Raw genomic sequence first — 17,536 nt, 5'->3', positions numbered from 1 at the left:
GCTACACCACTGAGACCAGTGGCCCATCTAGTCTAGCATGTTGTTCTCGCAATGGCCAAGCAGATGCCTGTGAGAAGCCTGGAAGCAGGACATGTGCATGACAGGGCACTACCCGCCTGTGATTCCCAGCAACTGGTGTTCAGTGACATTCTGCCTCTGAACATAGCCATTGTGACTAGTACCTGATGATGGCCTCCATGAATGTCTGCTCCTCTTTGAAAGCTGTTGTAGTTGATGGCCCTCACTGCCTCCTGTGGGAGTGAGTTCCATAGTTAAGCTATGTGCTGCATAAAGTAATAGTTTCTTTCGGCAAGTTTCCACTTTGACATTATTTTCCTACAGCGCTTGTGAATCAATAAGGCTGCCTGAGAGAGCTGAGCTTGCTAGATCAAAGCAAACTACTTTGTCATTCAGCTCAGTTCCTTTGACATCCAATCAACACTTTGCCACAGAGCTCAACTCCGTTGCAAGTTAACTGGCTTGCCGAGTTTTTCAAATAGCAGTTGACTTCAAGATATTTCCTCTGTCCTCCCCTGCAGAAACACTTTTTTGGCAAAAGGGAATCTTCCCACCTTTTTCAAAAGTGTTACGTTCAGTTTCCATCTGGACAGATTTGTCATTATTTAAAAATAGAAAAAACTTCCTTACCATTTCTCACATATGTAAAGCAGCCATCCTGATTTTTTCATAACAAATGTGCAGCACTATTAAGTTCAATGGGGGAAAGAGGGTTCATTGGGTAATGTGTGTGAGGGGTCTCAAAAGAGTTCTCTGTGGGAACTGAGGAGTTCTCCAACCAGCAATGTTTCTGAGGACCAACCCCTTATTCGCATTAGCTGTGGGAACTGTCTGGCATGCTCTCATTGTGTTAACACTGACAGAGACATTTTAGAAACATAGGAACTTCAAAATCAAAGGCTTCCTGTTGGGAATTATTTTCTGTCCCTGAGGCACTGAAGGGAACCAAATACCTAAGATTAGCTTCTATTTCTTTCTTCTTCTTCCTTTTTTATGTTTGAAACATGGAGTACTCTAAAAACAGTTATCTACATGTCTTGGGCATAGAGCTAGAAGGCACCCTTCATAAAGAAAGGCATTTTAAAATGTATTCATCACAACCTCCACCCTAATATGGAAATAGACACTTAGATCATTCCCCCCCCCCCCTTCTTCTCCAGAATGCCAAACTGAATATGGACTTTGCTGTGGTGGTGAAATCTGTGTTGCTCAAAAGAACCTAATGTAAAGTTTTCCCTCTGTCATAAATTGAACCTGGAACTTTTTGTGTGCAGCCATTTTCTCCATATATGGGCTGTGTCCACACCCAAAGAATCCTGGGAAATGCAATTCATTAAGGTTTCTGGGAATTGTAGTTCTGTGGTGGGTAAACTACAGTTCCTGGGATTCAGTGAGGAAAACCATGTGCTTTTAATGTGTGGTATGCATGCAGCCTAATGCTCATCTACAGCACTTGTTCTTAATTGCAAAAAAATTCCCATTCTGAATTACTCCCGGGTTTTTAGAGTGCCAAATGTTGAAATCTTAGTATCAAATAGCAATGAGGCCATAGCAATTCACCCATTTGCTTTGTTATTGTGGGGTTTTTTTTGGACTTTCATGAGATTGACAAGCATCCTCTGCCACATGAAGTCTCTTTCCCCTCCTCCCTTGCTAATACATCTGCACATAGATAAGTGTTGCCAAGGAAATCTTGATGAGGAAGCACAATGTGCAGTAACACATTAATAATGTAAGGGGGAGGGAGGTAGGGAAGGAGGGAGGGAGGGAGGGAGGGAGAGAGAGAGAGAGAGAGAGAGAGAGAGAGAGAGAGAGAGAGAGAGAGAGAGAGAAAGAAAGAAAGAAAGAAAGAAAGAAAGAAAGAAAGAAAGAAAGAAAGAAAGAAATTCAAGCTGCAAACTGATGGGAAACCATTCAGCTAATCAACCTCATTTTGCCCTTTGCCTGCCCCACCTGCCTGGCTTCTCTTACTTACAACCATTCCTGGGGACGACACTGCCTTCCAGCTTTCTCCTCCTTAGTCTCAACCCACATTCACATAAGATGTTTAAAGTACCATGATACAACTTCAAACACTTATAGCTTCCCCCCAAGATTTCTGGGAGCTGTGGTTTATTCAGGGCACTGAGAGTGGTTAGGAGGCCTCCATTTCCCTCACAGAGCTACAGTTCACAGCAGTGGTGGAGGAAGGGGGTGCGGTGGGGGTGGTCCACCCCGGGTGTCACCACTGAGGGGGTGACAAAATGCCGAGCGGCACTCACCGTGGGACAACACGTCTCTTCTTGGGTCACGCAGGCTCCGCTCTGCCCAAACAGTCCTCCCGCTGCCTCCCCCCACAGCTGTAAGGTGGCTGAGTGGGAGCAGGCAGACTCCGGAGGCCCTGCAGTGTGCCCCAGCCCTATGGGAGGTTCACCACACCCTCGCCATGCCCCTATGGCAGCTGGCCTGCCCCTCGGCGTGCTGCCCCAGGTGCCTGAGCGGCTTCCTCCACTGCTGGTTCACAGAGTTCCCTGGGAAGAGGGATTCTTAAACCTCTCTGGAAATTGTAGCTCTGTATGAATAATAGGGATTTCTTATCAACTCTCAGCACCCTTAACAAATGACAACTCCCAGAATTCTTTGGGGGAAGCCATGACTATCATAGTGTTTTAAATGAATGTTGTGAATTTGGCCTCAGCGTTGCCCTTGTGGAACTCAGCAGAACTCAGCAGGAAGGGGTGGGTGAGAAGAATACCGGAATTAGTTAGCTCTGCCTCTCATTGGCTCTGTCAGTCCCAATGGGCACCAGCTGCCACTAGCCAGATACCACTGTTGGTTCTTGAAATTCACAGTTATATCAGAATGCAAGACCTGGAGCAGAGCCCACCTACAGAGCAATCCACAACGTGGGTGCTCATCCCTTATTTGAGAATGTACAAACAACATGCCCTTTCTTAAAGGTAATGGTAAAGGGACCCCTGACCATTAGGTCCAGTCATGGCTGACTCTGGGGTTGTGGTGATCATCTCATTTTACTGGCCGAGGGAGCCAGCGTACAGCTTCTAGGTCATGTGGCCAGCATGACTAAGCCGCTTCTGGTGAACCAGAGCAGTGCACAGAAACGCAGTTTACCTTCCCGCTGGAACGGCACCTATTTATCTACTTGCACTTTGGCATGCTTTAGAACTGCTAGGTTGGCAGAAGCAGGGACCAAGCAACGGGAGCTCACCCCGTCATGGAGATTCGAACTGTTGACCTTCTGATCAGCAAGTCCTAGACTCTGTGGTTTAACCCACAGCGCCACCCGCATCCCATGCCCTTTCTTAGTAAGGACCAAACTAGACAAGACATTGGCTATGGATCTGTGCCTTTAAGTGTTGGGTTTCATTTTTATAAAAACACAAACCGCTAGTGACCAACATTGGGGATGTAGTGTGGTGAGTATGGCGACTTTAACCCCTTGCTATGGTCCCAGTTTGGATTGTACCTCCTGGAGCTGCAATTTGCACTGAAAAAAAGCCCTCCTGTTCATTTAAGTGAGAGTTTGCCTCCCTCCTGAAAACTGCGAGTATGAAAGAGGCCAATAGAGACCTTAGCGGGGTCAAAGGCTTAAAGCCCAAGCACCTACTATGAGACAGATCAGCCTCCCTCTCTCTGTGCTGCCAATTTGGCTAAAATTTCTAGCAACTGGTATTTAGAGGTGTACTGTCTCCAGTAATGGAGGTAGAACATACCCACTGTAGCCAGTAGCCACTGACATAACTATATGTGGGTAGATCAGGATGGCAGCCTTCTGGAATGGTGGAACATCCCTACCTGGCCTCCTTCCTCCTTTGTCATTGGCCTCCAGCCAGCTGAAAAGTTTTCAGAGTTAATTGACCCTAAGTCACTTTCAATGGGAAAGTGACCTTCACTTAAACCTAGCTGCAGCTTGAACTGAAACCCACGGCCATGGATACCCACTTTTTGTTTTTTCTTGGTTAAGAAGAGCCTGCTGGATCAGGCCCATGGCCCAACTAGTGCAGCATCCTACTTTCACAGTGGCCAATCAAATGCCTGTGGGAAACCTGTAAGCAGGACCCAAACACAAGAGTGCTCTCCCATCCTGGAGTGTCCAGCAATTAGTATTCAGAAGCAGTACTGTCTCTAAGCATGGAAGCTGAGCCGAACCATCATGGCTAAGAGTAACTGATAGCCTTACCCTCCATTAATTTGCCCAGTTCTCTTTTAAAGCCATCCAGGTTGGTAGCCATCGCTGCCTCCTGTGAGAGTCAGTTCCATTGTTTAACTATGCACTGTGTAAAGAAATACTTTATTTTATCCTGACTCTTCCAACATTCAGCTTCACTGAATGTCCACGAATTCTAGTGTTATGAGAGAGAAAAACTTTGGTTTGCTGGTTTGCTGACAGTCTTTGAGAGTCAAGGTATGGCCTGTGTCTCTAGCATGCACTGAGGTTTCTTTTATTGAACTCGTTCTGTGCTGCAACCTACTCAAACATCTACTAGCCAACGAGAGATAAATCTGAGTTTATCAGCACTGGAGCATTTTTATGGCTCACTTAAAGGAGATGTAAAATTTCATGGCAGTGTGTGTGTGTGTGTGTGTGTGTAGGGGGGGGCAGCATGGAATGTGGTGGCATTCCACAGGTGGCTCATGTCACAAGCCTTCTTGAAATTGGTGAGGTTAGCAATTTCCTGCCATTTCAGCAGGAAGCCTCTTCCCAGCAAGTTACGACCGACCCATCTTGGCATACCTTATAAGGCATGGAATGGAGAAAGAGAGATTGGATTGGAGGTGGGAGAAGAGGTCCATTGTGCAACTGGTTGAGAGGGGGTAGATAGAAGTTGAGGAAAGTGGCTTGCAACTTCCTGTCTGTGTGAATATGTGTGTGGGCGGGGGGAGTATACCAATGTGGACACTTAGCTGCCTGATTTGCATGGCCTGGATAAACCAGTGTGCCAAATAGCCCCAGTCAAATTAGGAACTAACTATGGTTCATTGATCTTAGGATGGTGTGTCCTCCCCTTTAATTCATTTTGCGTTTAAAGGCAAACTTACCCAATCCACACTTTCCAAAACAATGTGTGAACTGAAACAGAGCCACCCTTGGAAATTTGCAACTCTCCCAGTTTTTCAGAGTAGTTCTCCAACAAATAATGTGTATAAAAGAACATCCATGGGTAAACTGTGTGCTTCTTATAGGTATCTGGTTGGTCACTGTGAGAACAGAATGCTGGACAATTGGGCTATTGGCCCCAACCAGCAGGCTCTTATTATGCTATTATTTTCTTATCAAATCTCTCATCTTAAATTGCATGTCTGAGAACTGGATTGTGCACTATGTTAACTTGGACTGTATCCAACTAAGTTCCACTCATAATAGACCTATTGAAATTAATGAACCTAAATTAGTCATGCCCATTAATTTCAGTGGATTCAATGACTAATGTTGGATACAACCCTATTTATTTTATTGATTTTTTTAATCCAAGCATCACACCCTTCCCATTCCATCCCCCCCCCCCGAAGAAATTCAAGGTGGCTGATGACCAAAAACAACAGAAATGAAATCTAAAACAAATCCACTAGTTCAACCAAATCATAAATCTTTTTTTTCCACGTAAGCAAAACCAAGGTCACAATAGCAGAGCCAAAACAGAAAGCTACTGGTGGGGGGGGGAGAGGGGGAGGGCAGCAGAGTCCTATTGAGAGATTCCTCCATCAGAGCCAAAATGTCTTGGGCCAGACCTGGAGGCCTTGAGGATATTATGTGTGTGCAACCGATTAGAAACAAATGCTTGCTTGTAAATGGATAGGCATAGTTTGTGACCTGGATAGGCAAGGCCAGCCCTACCATTAGCCAGAGTGAGGTGGCTGCCTCAAGCAGCAGTTGGTGGGAGGGAAGGAATGGTGCCCCCTGTGTCATCTCAGCTTGCCTGCTACTCTCAGGAGGACAGTGTCTGAATCCTCAGTGTCTAAGGTTGCTAGAATCCCAGGGCTGACCTGAAGTCTCCAGATTTTCCTGCCCCCCCCCCAGTTGGTGGCAGGGAGAGAGCTTGAATCTGCAGGTAGGCAAAAGTGTATTCCCTGCCCAGGCTTCCTAAGCAGGTAGGAAGAAATGATCCCCTCACTTTAGCTGGACACCCCCTTTTGCTAAGGTTCTGTCTTAATTTCCTGCCAGACCTTGTGTCATTTGAATGACAAGCTCTCAGTGACTGTGGTTAATGCTTAATGTTTCATGCTTAATGACATCATTGGTGCCCGTCCCCTGTGGCATCATCATCAGGGGACCCCATGAAAGCACCAGGACCAGCCCCTTGGTCTCGGGGCTGGGCCATGAAATCTGCTTCTGACCAAGCGACCCTACCAGTGTCAAAATAGGATTCAACTGCTAATCTCCTCAGCTTTTGTATGTGAAGTGGGAATGCCTTCTTGTCCTTCCCCGTCAGGTGACAAAAAGAATTGGGACAGCACTGTAGATTGGTAAAGGGCTACCTCATCTCAAACAAACTCTGCCTCATATGCCTGGGTCTCCTAAGGGGTCCTGCCAGGGGTGTTGCTAAGTACCTAAAAGACCCCCGGCATAAATTTCCAAAGGCTACTTTATATGTATAGATGCAAATTTAGCCTGACTTTCAAAAAGGGAAAAGCATGCTCTGGCTCCTGCAGTCAGTGTTTCTTCTGAGCTATGAGTGCAAACAGGATTTTCTGGCTTCACTGTAGGAATGCACAAATCTGTCAGTTTTGGTTACTTTCAGTTTCTCGTTTTTTAGAGTCTTCAGTTCTCCGCATTTCCACAACCATTTCCCTATCAGTCCCTATCAGCATTTTTGTGTGTGAATTTCTCCTTACATGTATATGTTTGTATGCAGAAAAAGCCCACCCACCTTGCTACACCTACTTCTTCCTCTAGCTCCCCCACCCACCTCTGATATGCAGCCCCCAGAAGGGTATCAACAAGGAAAAAAGATTTCCCACCTCATATGGTCTAAGGCTTTTCAAAATGCCCATGGACTAAAACAAGTGCCAACGTTTTTCTCTGTCCCAAATAATTAGGAGATGAAGCAAACAAACTTTGACAGAGGTGTAAATTCAAAATCAATTATCTGTTCACTTGAATTAATACCCACATTGAACTTGCTTGTGTTAAAGGGCAAATTCCCCCTTTCCAGCTCTCGCTTATAACAGTTAGTATCAGAGAGACAATTAATTCCATCTGTAACGTCAGATATATTTATAACCACTGTGACAGGACTCTGAGTTGGCCTGGACATGAGGTAGACCCTGGCCTCCCAGAAATTAAAAGGAAAGACATTTTATTTAACTAGAAAACTTAAACTGGCCCCAATTACCTAACGTTCAAAAGAATGAGATGTTGCAAAGCAATATTGACTATGACAGGGACACAGTTAAAACACCCAGATGGAACTAACTCCCAAGATTTACTCCTTATACCACAGATTTTCAATGGATCAGAGAAGCCACATTCATTTTATTTGGTGCATGTCTTCAAAGTGACTGACAACATTAAAAAACCTCAATTAATACATTGAAGGCATATACCTTAAACACAGCAAAAGCAATCTTAGCTGGAGAAAATGAAATTTTAATTTAATTAAACAGTTTTAAAATAGAAATTAGACAACCATAATATGGACAATGAGCTATTTTAGAAAAATTAAGAGAGAATAATTTGTGTTCAATTGGATTCATTTTTTATTTTTTACTGAGTTAACAGTTTAATGTTCTTTTACTCTGCGCGAAACATCTGAAGGGCTTTGTTGATTGGGTGGTCAACAAATGATCAAAAATAAATAGTACACAAATAAATGAATAAATTTCAGGGTTGTTACTATGATAATCAGTGGATAAACTGCCGTTCCAAACTTTTGTTCACTTATTTATCTGAATATTTCTATTCCAATAAATATTCCCACCCAGTTCCAGTGGGAACCTTAATGCATTAAATAATCACCATAGAAACAATAACCAAACAGCAGTGAAAATGGAAGACCAACAAAATGACAACGGCAGTGTTGAATTTGGGTAGAGGAGAAATTTTATTCATATTGCATTTAAAGGTGAACCTACCAAATCTGAACTTTCTCAACTTATGTGACCCCAAATACAGCCTTCCTTTGAAATTTGCACTTCTCCAAATTTTGCAAAACTGTTCTCTAGCCAAGCAATGTGTACAACAATGCATGTACTAGGGTAAAATGTGCATAAACATGCATATATCAGTGAAAAGAGGATAAACAAATTATATGAGGGGAAATGTGTATATTAGGGGAAATTGCATACGAAAATACTGATGAATTTTCACGAGAATTTTGATGAAGAAATGCTAGCATATTCCTCCATCAGGCCCTGGGTTCAACCCTACCCAGACCTGGAACCTGGGGTTCCCTTGGAGGAAAAATAGAGTATCTGGATGCTCAGCAAACATCTGTACTGAAAACAAAGCTGCAGACCCAGACATTCCAGCCACAGGAATGGGGTGCTCCAAAATGATTGCTCAGGTTCTCAGCCAGTCTCCGGCCCCTAACCTCTCTTGACATCACCACAACCAAGGAGCAGAGGAAATGATGTGCTGAAGCTACAGGCAAAATGTCTGACTAGCCACATATAAATTTACTTGAAAGGAGAAGGAGAAAGTTCATGTAAGCACCTGCTAAGATCAACGGCAGAGAACAAGAAAGGGATGGAGTCTCTGACTCACATATAAGGTCTCTGTCTGAATTGAAGCACTGCTCTAGCATACAATGTTTCCTAAAGTGGGTCCCCTTCTCCTTCTAACTATTTTCAGGATCCACCTCTTTATTTTCCAAAGGGTACCACCCTTATCTCCCAGGATCCTCCTTTTAAATCTCAAAATCTGCTCAGGTATGTGGTTCCATGTCAGTTTTGCTGTTGCTCAATCATAGATCTGTTCTAATCCATTGTTGCTTTTCCCATATGAAAAATTCACATGCAAGTTTTATGCATTTGGCTTGCACTCTTCCCATAAAATACACATTTTCAATATTTTACAGTGCATTTCCCTCTGAAATACACATTTCATTTCCATTTTCTTTTGCACATCAGCTACATATTTTTGTGTGCGCTTATGGGGACCAAAGCTTCATCACAAAATTATGCAGAAGTGCTGGTGCATAATCTGACCAAGAGTTGCACTCTGACCCACAAGCAAGTTCTGAAATGTTGAATTAGGTCTATCCACTGTAAAAAAAACTCCTGCCAACCTAGCAGTTCGAAAGCACGCCAAAAGTGCAAGTAGATAAATAGGTACTGCTCCGGCGGGAAGGTAAACGGCGTTTCCGTGCGCTGCTCTGGTTCGCCAGAAGCGGCTTAGTCATGCTAGCCGCATGACCTGGAAGCTGTACGCCGGCTCCCTCGGCCAATAAAGTGAGATGAGCGCCGCAACCCCAGAGTCGGTCACGACTGGACCTAATGGTCAGGGGTCCCTTTACCTTTTACTGTAAAAAAACAGATCAGGCATATTCCTCTCCACCATCCCTGGGATGGTCCCAATCATACCTGTTCTATGTTGCTTTCCATGTCTCAGAATAATTATCTTAGCAGGGACCCTCCAGCAGGCTTGTGGGGCAGGAAACATTTTGTTTGAGAGGCATAAATTTTAGAACTTTCTATTCAGACAAGCCATATTGCTTTTAAAAGCCACCTTGCTGAATTATGATGAGGTGCCCTCTGCCCTCTGTCAGAACAGAAGTCACATCAAACAGATTTCTGTGGTGACCTTCAACAATTTCCCCATGAAGCTGTCAACCTGATTGTGCAGTTCCAAAAGAACAGCATTCTAGGGAAAACTCCCCCATCAAATTGCTTGTCAGGAACTCAGGCTGGGCCAGTGCACATATGGTTTCATAATATCCCTTAGATTTTCAAGGACCAACTGGAATTTTGGAATGATTTGGTTTACAGTTCCCTTAAGTAACATTATCTTGTTAAAGACATTAACCCCAGCCCTTTACTGTTATATATTTGCTTTGTTTTCATCCTAGGGAGCAACCTGTGGCGGAGACGCTCAACAGGAAGAGAGAGTTCAAAGGTCATGAAAACATTGATTTTCAAGATGGCTGAACTGCTGTCTTGGGAGCACAGTGCAATTATGAAAAACAGACATCTCTGTTTAACCTTCCTTTTTTATTAAAAAACAACAACATCCCTTGCGTGCACTTTAACAGTTAATAACTTCTGTATGAAAGCTCGTGCTATAATAAATTTGTTAGTCTTTAGGGTGCCATGAGACTGTTGTTTTTGCTGCAACACACTAAGATTGATATCCCTCTGAGAATTATAAATGTCATGTAATTGTTTCAATCATCTGCTTTATGCAGTCAAATTTGTTTCACCTGTGAGTAAGATGGCTAAAATGATGGAAACTAGTAAGGTAAACAGCAGTTGCATATAATGCAGCAATTATTGCTTTTAATTAGAGTAGGAGTTTTGCAAATACATGTGTGATGATGCAGAGCACAAATCCTAAGGCTCATCCACACTTCTTCCATTTGCCCTGCCACTCCCCCCTCCCCAGGAAAACCCGTCATTTAGTGCCGAATCGCAGCAAATGGAAATCAGGTTTTCAGCGAATTGCTCCCCCCCACCCCTGATTTATTGCTAAAGAGCAGGTTTTCCAAGGGAAAGTGGCAAGGCAAAGGCAAAACCACTCAGAACCATGCCTGAAAAGCACTGGGACCCATGCTTTCTAGGCATGGGACAAGCAAATGTGTGGACGAGCCCTTGCAGGCATGGCCAAACTCAGCCCTCCAGCTGTTTTGGGACTACAACTCCCATCATCCCTAGTTAGCAGGATCAGTGGTCAGGGATGATGGGAGTTGTAGTCCCAAAACAGTTGGAGGGCCAAGTTTGGCCATGCCTACCTTAGAGTATGTCAAGGCAGGAGCTTATTCTGGGATTGTACTCCCATGATCACAAGTGAAGTTTTTTGTAGTATCCTCATGGTTACATGCCAGTGGTGGCTGGAGCAAGAGGCAAAAGTGGGTGGAGCAACTAATGTGGATTTTACCTTTGTACAGCAGGCTACTTTCTGCCCTCACCCCTTCCTCCACTTCTGTCCTCCATCCAGGCAATCAAGAAGCATTATCAGTATTCAAGGACTCACTCTAGCCAGGCAAATGCAACCATGGATGGTTCAAGGCAGGACTGGCGAGGGATGTGACCTGGAAGAGTCCCAGAGGCCAGAAAGGGAGGACTGAAGGGCTGCATTTGGCCTCCAGGTCTGAGGTTCTTCATCTCCAGTCTAAAGAAAGGAGGACCATCAAGTGCAGAGTCCAATCCTATGCATTGAACAGAGATGGGGAACCATGCTCAGCTGAAAAGGTTTTCCCAACGCTGCTGTATATGAAAATAGGTCTTACTTCACTTGTTTCAAAATAAGATATACCAGCCCTATGGTATGGGGGGTGGGGAGTTCTGCTGAATGGGGCTCTGGACTTTTGTCTAAATGTCCTAACCTTAATGGTACCAATAGACTAGAGACACATGTGGCTAAAGAGGACATTTGTGTGTAGCTAGCTGCTTAGTCAGAATGTACCTCTGGAAGAAAACAACCACAATAATCCCACACATTTGGAAAGGATATAAGGCATTGTGTTCCAGCCTTTGCTAGGAACCTTTAGCTCAGGCTTTAAGGAGCAATGACTTCAGTTCTGAGCAATCCACTAATTATTCACACCTGGGTCTCTTTCTGTGCTTCTGCACAGCACAATTTGGCTCCAGATTAGATCAGTGTATTGCCAAAATGGTATGTAGTGTTTTATTTAGTAACCACTGAGCAAATAGGGTCCTAGGTGGGGCTAGGTAGTTAAGACCAGTAAAGACATTTGGTTTGGATTCTCACAACCATATGATCAATGACAGAATGCAAAACCAATGCACATTTGGAATGTAGGTAATTCTCTGAATTCAGCATTTTTGAGTTCAAATTAAAACTGAAGCAGGTGGCTGAAATTTGGAAGGTTTTGCTAATTAAACTTTTCTGTTCTTAACTAAAATTTGGGGCTTTCCTTTAAATAAAAAAATGGAGGGAGGCTCCACATTCACAGATTTGAGTGAAGAACTGGAAGATTAACAATGACTTGTGCAAAGCTGAATTTTGAGATGTTGAAAATAAGACTTGGGTTTGTTTTTCAAATGTGCAACTTTTTTATATAACTTTCCTCACACTTGTGTGTGTTGTAAACACTAGGCAATTTTATTATTTATATGCCACCCATCTGTCTCAGTTGCCCGTAATCAGCTACCTAATCACTTCTTGTCAGCCACATGTTATCACTAATTTCAAGGTGGATAGGAGTGATTTGGGAGTGTTTTTCACATCCCTAAGTTGGATCACACCATTAACAAGGCATTTCAAGTTTGATCAAAAACTCCCTAAAGCAGGCAAGTCCAAAGTCCGTTTCAGAGGCCCAATCTGGCCCACCGGTCGGTTTAATCCGGGTAAAATCCTTTTAAAAACCCTCAACAACTTCGGTTGGCCCTTTGGTTGGCCCCCGTGGCCCTTCATTTCATCAAATCTGGCCCTCTTTGAAAAAAGTTTGGACACCACTGCCCTAAAGCATACTTTGCCAACCTGGTGCCCTCCAGATATTTTGAACTACAACTTCTATCAACCCCAGGCAGCATGTGGTGGAGGGTTCATTGAAGCGGCTTTTACATCACGCAAAGTTTCATTCTACTTCCTTCAGTTTTAGGGTAACTATGATTTCATTACAATGAATTCCTGCTGTCCAGCATTATTCAGCCCTCAGCTGTGTTGCTCACTGCCAGCCTATTACTGCCCATTTGCTCAAGGTCACTTTCCTCAGGACACTAGTTTTCAGACTGATTGCCCACAAAACACTACAGAAGGTTAATCAATTTCAATTTTGTTCAACTCAAAATGGTCTTCCCTCATGAGAGAAAACCTGCATCTATTATTCTGAAAGCTGTAGGGGTTCATTCTCTCAGAACAGGCAACCATTCCTGAAGATTGAATCCTTTTCTGGCAGAATACCCCCCCTTTTCCTTTTTTAGATTAATGAAGCCCTGCATTAAAATCCCGTAGATTTGTCTGAAATTTTTCAGGCTTAATCCACATTAGCGGAAGTCCTTTGCCTGCAAATTTCATCCACTTTGGGTGGGGGAGTTATAATCATTTTTTGACTCTCCATTACAGCCAATGGGGGAAATAGAGCTTCATATTTAACAGATCTGATACAGCTGAATTAGGAAGACACAGAGTGGATCTGAAACAAATTAAGTTTCTTCCTCATACTGTAGATCCATAGATGCTGAACCTTGTAGCTGACACATACCCCAATAAATATAAACATGAATCTATCTGGAGTTTATTTTGATCTTCAAGAAGAAAGAAAGAAAGAAAGAAAGAAAGAAAGAAAGAAAGAAAGAAAGAAAGAAAGAAAGAACCTTTCTTCCCATCAAATCTTCATTTGAAGTACTGGTTTGGAGTTCACTCCTAGTTTAGTGGAATTTTAGTGTTGATGGCCCTTCCAGGGTTTCAGGCAGGTTTTCAGACTTTCCCGTACCTAGAGATGCTGAGGACTGAAGCAGTGACTCTTTGCATGCTCTGCCACTGAGCTACAACCCCTAAATTATTTTGATTCAACTAAAAGAGCCAGTGTGGTGTAGTGGTTAAGAGCAGTAGACTCGTAATCTGATGTACCGGGTTAGATTCCCCGCTCCTCCACATGCAGCTGCTGGGTGACCTTGGGCTAGTCACACTTCTCTGAAGTTTCTCAGCCCCACTCATCTCACAGAGTGTTTGTTGTGGGGGAGGAAGGGAAAGGAGATTGTTAGCCACTTTGAGACTCCTTAGGGTAGTGATAAAGCGGGATATCAAATCCAAACTCTCCTTCTGCTTCTTCACATTAAGTTTGCCAACATTTCATGCAGGGCGTCCCTGATCAATACAATCCATGCTATACATTTTGACTTCAAATTACCCCTGAGTGGGGAGAGGGGAAAAGAAAAGGGGAGGAAATCATGATTCTTTCCCTTTTAAAATTTGGTCGAATCCCAATTCTGCTCAACAGGTGTTTGCTGTGTCTGAGGTTATGCTGTTGATATAACCCCTGCTCCATTTGGAAGAATGAAAAATCTCGCTCCGTTTTATTGTAAACAGACTTGGGTTCTACTAAACACAAAAAGAAAGGTTACTAGATTAGTCATACACTCCCGCCTTCTCCCCCCCTCCCCTTTTAGCACATAGAAGCCAACAGATATTCTCGGTTGATATTTGTGTGTGTTTGCGATGACCTTCGTGGTGCTGAAAGGAGGGGCGGGAGACCCCTCTCCTGAACCTTCAAGCCCAGCTCTCATGCAAACCATGTCCACAGTGTGGGGGGTCCTTGAGGGCTGACTGTATCGCTTTTCAAACATCAGCCTGGAAGAGGATCCAGGTTTTTAATCTGCTTTTGCTTGCCAACTATTTCCATTTTGATGGAGATACATTTCCCCTCCCCATTTTTTCTTTCTTTCTTTTGACAAACAGCCAAAAGAAAGGCTGATTGTGGAAAGTCAATCTTTTATCATGACAGAAACAAAGCAATTAATGGATGTTTAAAAGGCCAGGAGGCTAGGTACGGATTCATACACCCACCTTTCATTTTTGATGTCATCTAAGCCAGGGTTCTTGTCAGGGGGTGGGTCCATGGGGCCTGATCCACCAGTGGGCTCCTTTGAGTGCCAGACTTCCTGATACTTCCCCCCTCTCATTTCTTACAGGATGGCTTTCCCTCCAAAAGCCCCCCGTAATTTACATCTATATAAATATTAATTATCATATGCAAATTATGGGTCGTGGGTCTTTGCCCCAAATCTTTAATAACATAGGAATGCGCTTCATCTGGAAAAGGAAAAGAGCTCTTGTAAGCATATTTACTTCACTGGGAAGGTTGTAAGGAGAGAGAGTTGTGGGGTGGGGTGGGGGGGGGGTTATTTCAAGGCTGGACAGGGCCTTGACAGAGGACAAGTGCTAAAAGATGGATCTCTCGTCTCTCTCTTCTCCCCATCCAGCATAAAGATCTCCCCAACAAAGAAGTCTTCATAGTTACCGTAAATCAACTTAGTGGCTTCCTTATTTAAAGAAATGCATACATAAATATGTACCAGTAAGTCAATAAGGAGTCGTATTCAGTGTTAGTCCTACCCAGAGTAGACCCATTGAAATTAACGGACATGACTAGTGTCAGATTGATAATTTCAATGGGTCTACTCTGAGCAGGACATAGTTGGACACAACCCTAGTTATTATTATTATTATTATTACTTTATTTATTACTCATCCTTCACCCCAAGGTCCCAGGGTGGGTTACAGCATTAAAAACAACATCAAAACCATTTAAAAAAACTTACAACCATAAAAATAAGGTGGGTCCCAAAAGCATACAAGTATTCATCTTAGCTGGTGAAAACAAGTCTGATTGCCTTAAATATTATTAACAAAGCTCAGTGTTTATGGTAATAAATAAATAAATAAATAAATAAATGGCTTTCAAACAGAAATTTCAGAAATCTAATGTATGTATTCCCCCCTCCCCCCACCATACTTCTGAGAATATCAAATTTAAAATTATTCTGTGACAATGCTCCACCTCTACCTGGCTTTCAGCATGCTTGTATACAAATATGTGTTCAGGGAGGAATTTGCACTAAAATGATGATAGAGCATCATGAGGGTGCTTTTTTTAAAAATAAAGCAAACTGCAGAGAACTGAAATTAAGACTAGGGAAAAAAGAGAAATGGAGAGAAATAAAAACTGACAGATTTGTCTATCCCTGTTGTTGTTGATGATGATGATCTGCATCATCATCACAATTGTATCCCACCTTTTTCTCCAAGGAGCTCACAGTGGCATGCACAGTTCTTCCCATCCTTATTTAATCCCCACAACAACCTTGTGTGGTAGGTTAGGTTGAGAGGCAGTGACTGGGCCAATATCACCTTTTGAGCTTCGTGGCTGAGTTCATATTTGAACCCTGGTCTCCCAGGTCCTAGTCTGACACCCTAACCACTGCATCACACTGGCTCTTTCATATTTGATGAAACCAACATGTGCCTGCATGCCCACAAGACACAGTGCTGTGGGCTCCAGAATCCATTCCTCTGTCCTTTGCTCTGGAATCATGCGTTGGTTTGAGGCGACCACCCTGCACCAGGTCAGACATGACTTCCTCCACACAGCTGGGGATGCTCTTTGCAGAGAGAGCAGGGTTTTTCCCCCCTAAATACATCTAAACCTGCCTACAGCAGAGGTTGGTATGCAATAAAGCACAGACCTAAAAATTAAAAAGGTGGAGTGGAGGAGACAAATGTGTTTATGCTTTCTGATTCCTGAAGCGACAAAATCCCACTCTGAGGACTCCAACCTGGCAAGCTGTCTGCTCACTTGACAAAGCGAAGCGTTCAAAAGGGCTGGCTCGGGCCTAGCTGAGCGACGGTGCATAGCAACTGGGCTGCCCCCCTCCCCCTCCTTTGCTTTAACATAGTGCATACGTACTAGGATCATGCTATGAATCATCTGCTGGCTTCAAACAAGCTATTAAGGATCCACAGACAGCAAGAAAAAATTCCACCCTGGCTTTGGGAGTCAGGAAAGCAGGTGTTATTTTCCATAAACCAACCTCAGGCCTGGAAGCGAATGGCCATAAATTGCTACGGGGAGGGGCAGCTGCAGATGTTATGATCTCCTTGCCTTTCGTGAGAAATCCAGCTAGATAGATTTATTGCTGGTGGGGGCTGCAAAAGCAACTCTGGAGAGATGATCCTATGCATAGGAAGCTCCCCTAAACTTGGGCAAGGGGTTTAGCTCAGTGGCATCTGAGCATCTTCTTTGTGTGGAGAAGGTGCCTGGTTCAATCCTCAGCATCTCCAGGGAGGACTGGGAATGTGCCCAGCCTGAATCCCTGGAGTGCCTCTGCCAGTCAGTGTAGACAAAACTGAGCTATATGGACCTATTTATTTAGAGCAACCTAAGGCCCAGGGGCCAGATCCAGCCCAATCGCCTTCTAAATCTGGCCCACGGGTGGTCCAGGAATCAGGGTGTTTTTACATGAGTAGAATGTGTGCTTTTATTTAAAATGCATCTCTGGGTTATTTGTGGGGAGTAGGAATTCGTTCATTTTCCCCCAAAAATATAGTCCGGCCCTCCACAAGGTCTGAGGGATAGTGGGCTGCCCCCCTGCTGAAAATGTTTGCTGACCCCTGATTTAGAGCCTCTGGGTGCATGTGGAGTGTGTTTCTCTCATCAATACTGTGAAGCCCTCACATGTTCACGTCATATGTGGTAATTGTAAAATAAATTAGTTGTTATGCGGCTTTGCCAAATATTCTTCAATACTGAGTTCAAATCCCCAAAAAATGCTTATATTTTAAATACTATACACCTCCCTCCCTCTTTATTTTTAATTATTGCTCCCCTATCTGTTGCTTTTGCCTCTTTCCTGGATGATCCCAACAAATTCAACATCATGTAGAAAACGGATGAAGAGC

At 43.7% G+C, this 17,536-nt stretch overlaps 1 long non-coding RNA gene across 1 annotated transcript; it reads left to right on the top strand.

The window, feature by feature from the left end:
- The first annotated feature begins 6,321 nt into the window (after positions 1-6,321).
- LOC309377182 lies at positions 6,322-10,193 on the top strand. The gene is made up of 3 exons (XR_014171474.1): positions 6,322-6,409; positions 8,810-8,886; positions 10,026-10,193. It is a non-coding gene; the product is annotated as an uncharacterized lncRNA (long non-coding RNA).
- The last annotated feature ends 7,343 nt before the right edge of the window (positions 10,194-17,536 follow it).

The sequence above is a fragment of the Podarcis melisellensis genome (assembly GCF_964234715.1).
Source record: "Podarcis melisellensis genome assembly, chromosome: 8".
Taxonomy (NCBI): Eukaryota; Metazoa; Chordata; class Lepidosauria; order Squamata; family Lacertidae; genus Podarcis; species Podarcis melisellensis.
The sequence above is the reverse complement of the archived record's forward strand: the minus strand, read 5'-3'. Positions and strand labels throughout refer to the sequence as shown.